The following is a 10,675-nucleotide window of genomic DNA, read 5'->3' as shown; positions in this document are numbered from 1 at the left end:
GTCAGCTGTAGTGAGTTAGTGCAAGCTGGTTCCAACCCACTACTAGAAGGCATTTAAAGATTACCATCTCCATTAGAGAGTACGGGATCTCTTGAAGACCAGTCAGTGTTTGGCATAAGAAGAGGACAGGATAGGTAGGACATAAGACTAAACCCAAAAAGGTGAGGATTAAGAATATGCCTTTAGCTATAAAGGGCAAAATGAATTTACCTATCTTTTAATCAAGAGGAAAGTAGCAACCCTTCTTACCTTTCCAAGGTTGTTAGTTAGTTTCAGTCAACCTATATACAGATATTACTGTGGAATTATTTTTGCTCTTTCCAATTAATTATATTTGTCATTACAAAGACTTGAAATTACAGAATCATCTCAGGTGTGTAGATACTAGATGGGTACAACTGACAACCTAGAACAAGTAGAGACTATTCTTGAGCTGAGTTTGCAGGGATCCAGTTAAAAAGCTGTGCATTTAACAAGTGATACCCAATGAGGACCAACTCTCATTTGATATTGCCAGATAATTAGGTCAGGCTTCATGCTAATATTAATTTTTAGGTTTGACCAAAATATATTATTTCAAATTTACAATACAATTATGTAATATCTAACCAATATTTACATTTATTATAGTTAAAATTTGTATTTTGTCTACATGAAGGTATTCATTCTTAAGCCAAAGAAATAATTGAGTGTTTAGATCACTATGCAACACTTTTTTATGTTAAAATAAATTAGTTGGCCTCAAACACTACAGTTTGATCTAAAAACAAAGTCTGAAAATATGGGTGTTCATAAATTCCTTGGCAGCTGAAGCATATCAAAACTCTTGCACTTCAAAAATGATTGCAGGTTTTTTTTGCAGGATAGTCTCAAATCTTATGTTCAGGAACCTGTAAACCTCAGACCACCACATCAAGGGAAATGAAGTGAACCTTTCACTTGATGATAAGGCTTTATAGAAAACCACTAGATGAGCTACTCTAACATCATCACGCAGGTGCATGGGTCTCCTTAAACAAATTATTCTGGCGTGAGGAAGCCTGTTCCTCCATCCTTCCAGTGTTATACAAGGAAACACTGTTTGATTAAGATTTTATTGTGGGTAGAATTTATTTGAGGGCATATGCTTTCATGAAAAATCTATGCAGTGGAGACATATGCTCTATAGTATCTAGAATTAATCATTGAACTCTTGGGTATGGCAAAATATAAGTATTACACTGACTTATTAAACACCTATGTGCTTTGAAGGGTTTGTCCCTAATGTGAATTATAAATATAGAAGGGAACACCAAAGAATAATGAAACCAATATACAAAGCTTGGGGTTATTGTCCAAATCAGGTGCTTTCTCAAACTGAAAATGAACTAAATGAAGAAGAGCTAAAAGTTGTACTAATAGAAACAATTCATCATGTTAAGTCATGAAAAGTAGAGACATATGAGAAATGAATTTCAGAATATGGTGTGAATGCTTCTTTGTTCTTATTTCCAGTCTGTATATTAAAATTAAATTTCCTTCTAATCTTTCTTTGATTTGACTGACATGACATCCAATCATCCAATTAGAAGAGGTGACTAGACAGAGATATGAAACCAGGGCTTTGGAAGGGAGGTCTTAAAGGTGGTAACTGACCACTACGTGGATTTGTATTGACATTTAGCTGACTTTTAAATGTGATATTAGTAAAAAATATTATACTTTGAAAGTTTACATACACTATAAGTGGATTATATTAGAGTCAAAAATTATAAATTATATAGCATTTATATAATAGTGAGTAGGAACTTGCAGATAGATCTACAGAAATAAGTGTTACATTTAAGAGAACTTCAGAAGTTGGAAGCTCATGTATACATAAAGATATTTTATCTACATATTTGTTCCATAATTAGAACCTTCCTATCTTCTTCAAATCTCTGATTATAAGGGGAGGAGAATTTAAGTAATTTAATTTGAAGAGCTACACTTGTGAAAATTAGTCCACAAAGCAAAGTGACTGAATTTTATTTCCCTATTAGATTTTTATCTTGAAATTTGTGTAGAGAATCACAAAATGTTAGCCTGATGGGAACCATAGAGATAATCTAGTCTAAGCCAATATAAGATTGCCCTGAAAATAGATTTCTATTGTAATGGCTCATTAGAAATATTTATAATTTATTATGTTGGTAACTTTGAGGAAATAATAGTTGATCTGAGTTTACTGAAGTCAGTCCTAAAAGGCTGCCATCTGAATCCTTCATCTCTTATTTTTTGAAAATCCACATAGAGGTTATTTGCTGATGTGCTTGTGCCTTTTTGTTGTAGGTCCGGTAAATGCAGTTTTATGGGTGATTCAGTTCTCACTGAAGAGCTTCTCTTTTTATTTGTTTTGTATGACAGCAAACTACCCTGAATCCAGTTCCTGGCCATTTCGTTTACTTGACTCAGCTCCTCGTCCTTGAACTCATCTCACAATTTCATTGCCAGCCAGAAACTTATAGCCTTGTTCGCAGGAATGGCTTGAGTCAGGTATTTCCAGCGTCAGCACTTTCACGGTGTCCTGACAGCTGCACAGTATCTGCTGAGCTGCATTTTGTTCCTCATCAAGATTATGGACGTTTTCACAATTTTTCGGTGATTTTTATCTTCGCCAATGATCTACTCATCGTGCTGTTTTTTTTTTTTCATTTTTGGAAGTGAGTCTGGCATGAGGAATTTACCAACAGTGTGACTAGAAGCTGGAGAAGTGAAAGTTGGCAGCATTCGTCCTGTCTATTAAGGTCCCTCTTGGCCTTATCAAGGGTCTGGCAGCGTATGTGACCACATCGTCCTCTAGTGGCTGACCCCATGAGAGGCCGGCGGCCATTCTCCCACTGTGGCAGATTGCCCTGTCTTTCAGTGCATGACTTTATGCCCAGGGGTTATTATTTTTTAAGATAAAGTATATTTTTCGTGGTATACATTTGTTTTCTAATAGTCAAATTTTACATCTTTGAATATACATTCTATGACTTAGAACCATTCTTAGTTGGGGAAATATAAAAATGAATTCAAGAAATCAAAGCAAATACTTCAGATTTCGGAAAAAGTCGTAAGGAGCATATCTAGCAATCAATAGATATTTAGCAGGTATGTAAAATACGCCAGAGACACTGTTGTAGGTGCTTGATATACGTTATTGATCAAAGCAGACAAAGATCCCTGCCCACGTGGAGATTACATTCTAATATGAGGATTACCCTAATGAGTATGTGTTTTTCCTTAGGGTATCATTCAAACTAGACTCCTTGTAAAAGTGAAATATTTGAATAAGCATACTGTTATGAACTGTATTCTTAACATTCAGTAAAGTAATTGGTTTTGTCTTATCTTCTCTAACTTGTCTTCAGGAGGTAACTGGCAACATATCACTTATTCAGCTGATATTAGCCCCAATCATACCTCACCATGCAGACGTATTACTCAGCCCCTGTGCTAATGCTGCTTACTCCGGAGTGGCCATTATAGAAAGCTATTTATGTCTTCCTAAATTGTGTGCCAAAATTTAAGAAATGCCCTTTTAGTCCTCTCTCCAGTCCTCTTCTCCCAATTCTCCTCCCTGTAGGGTTGAAGGCTCATTCCTACTCCTCCATCTCTGATTTGGATGAACTCCTACTGAGCAATTTTTACCTGGGGCTAGACTCCAGTTCCATATAAACAGGACTAGTTATCTCAGGCCTCTAATTAGGAGACAGAAATGGGTGTATAAAGCTTTAGTTACTCTCATCACTTTACTTTTCTTGAAAGATATGAAATTTCAAGGTTTAATAATCACGATCTCATTTTTTGACTTTTAAAGTGGATGTAATTTATTTATATTATTGATGTCGCCATAGACTAAACATTTGTATCTCCATTCCTGTAATAGTGTTTTTTATTTCCAGCTAATTCTGAGACAATTAATAAATTCATTAATTGTTTAAATCTACTGACTTCCTAAGTTTTATGAATAGATTCACTTGGAAGAGTATCACTTAAAAAAATCTAAATTCTGATGGCAATTCTATGTCCTTGGAAAGTGCAATTTATGTGAACATTGATGATTTAATTTTGAAATTATTATAATAAAAATACTCCATTTATGTTTATGTGGCATTATCCTTGAGAAGGATAAAGTATATTTAATTTAAAATAGTTTATTTACTTTGAAAATGGAAAAATTAAAAACAAAGAGGCTTAGTGGCATCTATGGATGCATTCATAATAAGGAGGTAATAAAGGAATTAAAGAAATGCCAGCTATAATTATTTTTCTTAATCCATTGTTCAATTGCTGATTCTGGGAGCAACGAGATAAAGTAATGTGTATGAGCAGCGATGTCAAGTTGAACCATATTTTTTTTTTTTAGGTATACTTTGGTTGCTCTAGAGAATCAACTTTTATTACTATTTGGGTGTTTGCGGCATGATTTGGTGAGAACAACATTGGAACTGGGTGTGAAATATTTTAATTTAAATTATGGTTTTCCCATTAAGTAGGTGAGATTAATGTGAAAGCCATCTTCCTCATCTGTAAAATAAAAGTGTTTGGTTAAGGTGATGTGGCAAGTTCCTTCCATGAAATGAAGAATATAAAATACTTACACAGTATAATTTTATGATATATTCAAATGATAATGACAGAAGATCATATGAAACACTAATAAATGATGTGTATTTAGCTATGTACTATAAAATAGATTACTTCCAAAAGAACTTGTTTATTATAGAAGTATATTTAATTCCTCCAGACCCATCTCAAAATACTATTAATAAAGCTTTTTCTGGCAGCAAGCATAAAAATTATTTCTCTGTGCTACACCTAAAGAGCCTTGTTAATTTTTATAATGCTGTAAATCCCAAAAACCATCTTTAGCTTTTTGCTTCCATGGAGCAGAACATGGGATTTTAAGTGGCCTAAAAGCCATGGAAAATTGGTAATGATATCTTCATTAAAATCATCAATTAGATGTTGTAGCACTAATGAATTTTCATACGCATTTATTCATGTAATTCCTGTAACACTTTTGCAAGTTGGATAGACTACACTTTATTATTTGCATTTTATAGAGGAAAAAAACTGAGCTCCAAGGAAGCAGAGTAACTTTCCCAAAGTCTCATAACTATCGAGTGTCAACATCCTGCCTATATCTAACAAGGTGAGTCAGGAAAGAAAAAAAAAAATACAAGGTAAAAATCAAATTATATGTTATAAATTTTATATATATAAACTTTTGTTGCTCTTTGTGCTGGATAAAGTATGGAGTGGGGCTGGATTATAGAAATTTCCATTCCTGAGATAAGCAAGTAATAACCAAGATGTTTTTGCCAAATTTTCATTGTGCCTGAATGTGATTCCCCAAATTACATCACTTCATGGTCAATTAATATTCCTCTTTTTTTCACGTGTGCTCAATACTGTCCATAAAAAATAGCCAACCTGTCTGGTCGAGGTGAGGGATTTTGTACAGACTGGGACCCTTCTATGCAAGTAGTTCAAATTCAGAAACTCTCATTTATCTCAATTACCTTATGTAATGGCTACTGAATTTAGATTTTCTCTCCTATATTAAAGTGCATGTAATATCTAAGCTGTGACTTGATATAAAAATTCACATAAACTCTTGTTTTGTTATAATTTCATATTTATAAGTATAGTACAAAGAACTCTATATACCCTTTACATTCAATTGTTAACATTTCACCCCATCATCTCAATCATCTGTTCTGTTTCTCTGTCTCTCTCTTTCTGTGTGTAGGTGTATGTCCATTTTCTCTGAACCATTTAAGAATAATTTTGCAGACATCATGTCTCTTTATCCATGAAGTTTTATTTTGCATTTCCTAAGACTTTTCCTCGTATAACCGAAGTTCAATCGTCAAAATTAGGAAATTTAACAAAGCTATCATACTATTATCTAATTCACAGTCCATATTCACATTTTGCCAGTTGTTTCCCTAATGTCCCTATGGTTTTGTTTTTCAATGATTCAGGCTCCATACCAAGATCATCCATCACATCTAGTTTTCATGTCTCTTTTGTTGCCTTTAATCTGGAACAGTTCCTCAATCTTTCTTTTTCTTTCTTGATTTCGATGTTTTGGAAGAGCACACGCCTGTTGCAGAATGTTCCTCAACTGGGGTTTATCTGATGTTTCTTCATGATTACATTCAGGTTATGCATTTTGTTTGTTTGTTTGTTTTTTTATTTTAGAGACAGGGTCTTTCTCTGTCATCCAGGCTGGTGTGCCATGGCCTGATCATAGCTCACTGCAACCTTGAACTTCTGGGCTCAATCAATCCTCCTGCCTTAGCTTCCCAAGTAGCTAGGACTACAGGTGTGCACCACCACATCCAGCTAATTTTTAAATTTTTTGTAGAGGTTGGGTCTCACTATGTCACCCAGGCTGGCCTCAAACTGCTGGGCTCTAGCCGTCTTCCCCCTTTGGCCTCGAAATCCCGGGCTCAAGCTATCTTTCCGCCTTGGCCTCCCAAAGCACTAGGATTACAGACATGAGCCACTGCATCTGGCCCAGGTTATGCATTTTTGATAGGAAGAACACATAAGTGACACTGTGTCCTTCCTAGGGTTTCAAGAGGCACAAGGTGTTGGTTTGTCTCATTATTGTTGTTTACTCTTATTTTGTGGTTAAGATTGTACTGTATTCACCAGATTAATCCGCTACAAAATTATCATTTTCTCTTCATAATCAAGACTCTTCTTTACCAAACTGTTACCGGCTAGTTTTAGCATGCCTTGCTGATTTTGTCTGGACCAACAACGATCCTATGGTGGATGCAAAATGGTCACTTTCTAATTCCATCATTATTTCAATATTTAGTAGTTAGTATTCTACCATAAGGAAACGTTTTCCCTTCTCCCTTATTTATTTGTTTGTCTATTTAAACAGTTGTACTCAAAGTTTGTTATTTTACTTCATAAATATCTTGTTCCTATCATTATTTATTTTGATGCTCAAATTGTCCCAGATTTGGCTTATGTCCCTTGGCTTATGTCCTCATCATTTTTTGAATATTTTCTTCTGGCACAAAAAAATGCCCTACTCCTAGAACCAGACATTTCTACAAGGTTGCCTGGGTCATTTTGGTAGGAGATGGAATGGAGAAGCCAACACCTAGATACTAGGTATAATCATTGCCCTGGGGTGTGTTTGCTTCTAGGCCCTTTTAGGGGACAGACCCTTCCCCCAACACACACACAAGCACCATGTGTTAATACTGATAACTGCAATTCCAATTCAACACTACAGGATTCATTCTAGTCTTCCCTCTTGTCATATTTGAACTTTATTCTTTCATAATAAAATTCCTATCATTATCCTCAATATATTTACTTATGTGCTCAATCCTACGTCACACTACTCTAACCCTTACCACTGAGGAAAACAATCCTCACTGAAGTTCAATATTTCTTTATTTTATTTATTTATTTTTTGGTCTCTGGACCTAGATTATATCATCAAAGAACTGTGTGTGAGAGTTACTTGGGTTTCTTTTTAAAACATACTATTATAGTATCTTCCGTATGGTTATACTATTCACTTGAATACAGTTAAGTTCATTTGTTCCTGATTTTATTCTATTTCCCCAATCCTATTTTATTTTACTTTTTATAAAAAATATAAAATATTAACATTTCTCCAAAAGTCAAAACTCTTATAAAGTTCTCTGAGAAGTGTCACTCCTACCTCCCTTCCATTCCATTCACCTCCATACCCTGGCAACCAGCTCGCCAGGTCACCAAGTTCATTGGTTCTGGGTTTGTCAATCCTGTGTTTATTTTTTGAAAAAATAAGCATATACATGTAGGTGTTTCTCATTTTCTTTCTTTTATACAGAAAAGGTAGCATACCCTATATACTCTTTTATACTTATTTATTTTCACTTAACAATGTATCCTGGAAATAGGCCGTATCAGTTCGTAGAGATCTTTCTTAGTCTTCTTTTCCAGCTATATAATGTTCCATTGCATGAATGTACCATAATTTATTCAGTTTTCTATGCATGGAAATTTATGTTGTTGCCATTTTATAATTATAAGTAATGCATAATGTCGTGCAAATATACTTTTATTTGGGGTGTAGGTCATGACTTTTAAATCAGCTCTATTTCTTTTTCTCTGGTTAAACACATGTAGAGGCAGTACAAAAGGTATTAACTCCTTTCTCATGTGTTAAAACAGAGACTCATGACAATATGCTGACTTAAAAAGCTATACAGGCACTATATGGTCTGGAAAACTGTAACTACATTTTGTGGAAGTAGAAGTTGTACCATGTATTTGTATAACAGCAAGGCGAGTGTGGTCTCTAGGAAGTATAGGTAAAGTTGATTAGATTGCAATGTATACTTAAAAGTTGAATAATGCACTCTTGTAAAACACTCTTCAAAATTATTTAACTTCCCATGATATCATCACAGCATGTGCAAAAAAAAATCTTTAGTGTTATCTTTTCCTGTCACATGACCAGTGCAAACAAAAGAAATCCTTATCTTTTTGTTGCTATTCTGGTCCTTTATAAAATGGCATTAAGCACCATTCAAAACTTACACATTAAAGGTTTGGTTTGGGGGAAAAGAAATTTTTTTTTTGTATTCAAACAAATTATATTTGCTAAATTATAAAGCAAAAATTTTCACAACTGAAGTTGTCTAGCGGGTTATAAAACTTAATAGTTTTAAAATCATTTTCCTATACATTTTCACATATAAGTCTCATAGCAACCCTAGGCATAGTGAACTAAGCTGGAGTTACATTGTCCTTATTTTGCAAAAGAAGAAATAGAGGCATTTAGAAAGTTTAAGAAAATTGCCCTGGGATGTTGGACTCTGGGCTAAATCCTGAACTGGAATCCAGGACTATTCTTTTTTTCTCTCTATAAAGCAGGACGTAACTGTCTTATAGGGTTATTGTGGTGACTAAATTAGATAATGTACATGCAAATGCTAAGGTGTTCAAAGAGAAGGTAGTTCTATTATTAAATTACATATACACACACATATACAAGAGATTTAAGCAGTCTAAGAGCTATAGATCACACAGCAGAAAGTGTTCATGTGGAAAAATATTTCATAGACTGAACTAGTACCTCTAGGAGCAGGTGATGATAATATATATCCATTGTGGAATAATTAACAGCATTATATGTTGCACAGAAATTAAACCTTGAAACAAACCTCATTAAAAGGCACCGATCTAAGTTTAAAACCTTTAAGTACCTCCTCTTTAAAAGTGATCAATGTATGTACTGGCTACTTTAGTTATCCCGCTATGAGATTCACACAACTTTGATCTAACTTTCTTTGATTTAACACTGCAATTAAGAAGATTTGGTTCAAAGTAAAAGCTCATTGGTTGATGTTTTACACTGATGTGATAATGTTTACACAGATGTGCTTTGAAATCTTGATTATGGTGGATTTGGGGGTCCTACCACAAGACAGACTGCTGTTATTTGAAAGGTGAAATAATATAACATTTACCTAGTACAACCTTTAAAACAGACTTAGCAATATACATTTCTAAAGTGATTTATCTGTTTATTGTTTTTAGCCAGTGTTTTTGTTTTATTTCATATCTATCAACAGTAAATCGCTTGCTTTAAGGATTCTTTCATAACTTGGATGCACAAGGGTTATTACTTAGGCCCATAGTGATGAAAAGGTGTAACTATACCGACTTTAAAGCACCTGCCAATTAATTAGAAAAAAATCCTTCAGAGCAAATGAAATAAACCAGTCAAATCCAACTGAGCTCCCAGGTTTAGGCTTTTGCTGAACAGATCATGAAACAAGACAGAAAAACTAATCTTCAGTGATTACCTAAAACTTTTTTGCTCAGGGGAAGCATAAATTTGCCAAATAATTCTCAACTCTTCTGCCACTGAAAAATTTTAATGGGAAGATCTTGAATTTAACTAGTGGTACAGCACTAAAGTTTCAGTGTTTCAATGGACATGTATCTCACTCCTTCACTTAAATGGCTTTTTACTTTACACATATGTACTCTTAAATTTTACCAGTAATCTTCTGAAGTCTCAAAACACATCAACATTATTTCCATTCAGTTGTTTTTAGGTTTTATAATCAAAGCGTGAACAAAAAAAATCTAGCCTTTGAGAAAATGCGACTAAGAAGAACAGGGACCTACTCTTAGATTGTATAAGGGACTGGGAGGCCATTCAGTATTTATGACATTATTCCAGATATTCATTTTCTATTCATGGCAAAATATAAGAATGTAAACCATTTCTTTTCAGTTTATTTGGATTTTCCCTATATCCCTTGATTCATGATTATATTATCATATTATGCTAATTAAAAGTTCATGCCCTTAGCACACGATTTAAAACTTTCATATATATATACACACATATATGTATATGTGTGGTAATCTTGGTTATATCATGTGCTCAGTAAAAATAAACATTAAAGAGAACTTGGGAAGGGGGGGGAGGGTGTTCCTAACCTAACCGTGATTATGTAAAGAAAATCCCCCATCTAAATGATAAAAGAAAAGAGTAATGCTTGTACATTTTATTAGTGTTTTAAAATTAGTGAGTTAAACTGTCAAAGCTTTGATTTTCCTTTCATGTGTGTCTGGGCAGGTCTAAGCCTCAGGTAACGCCCTTTTTCCTTCTCCCTCTCTTACC

The sequence above is a fragment of the Propithecus coquereli genome, unplaced genomic scaffold (assembly GCF_000956105.1).
Source record: "Propithecus coquereli isolate 6110/MARCELLA unplaced genomic scaffold, Pcoq_1.0 Scaffold79, whole genome shotgun sequence".
NCBI lineage: Eukaryota > Metazoa > Chordata > Mammalia > Primates > Indriidae > Propithecus > Propithecus coquereli.
Note: the sequence above shows the minus strand (reverse complement) of the source record.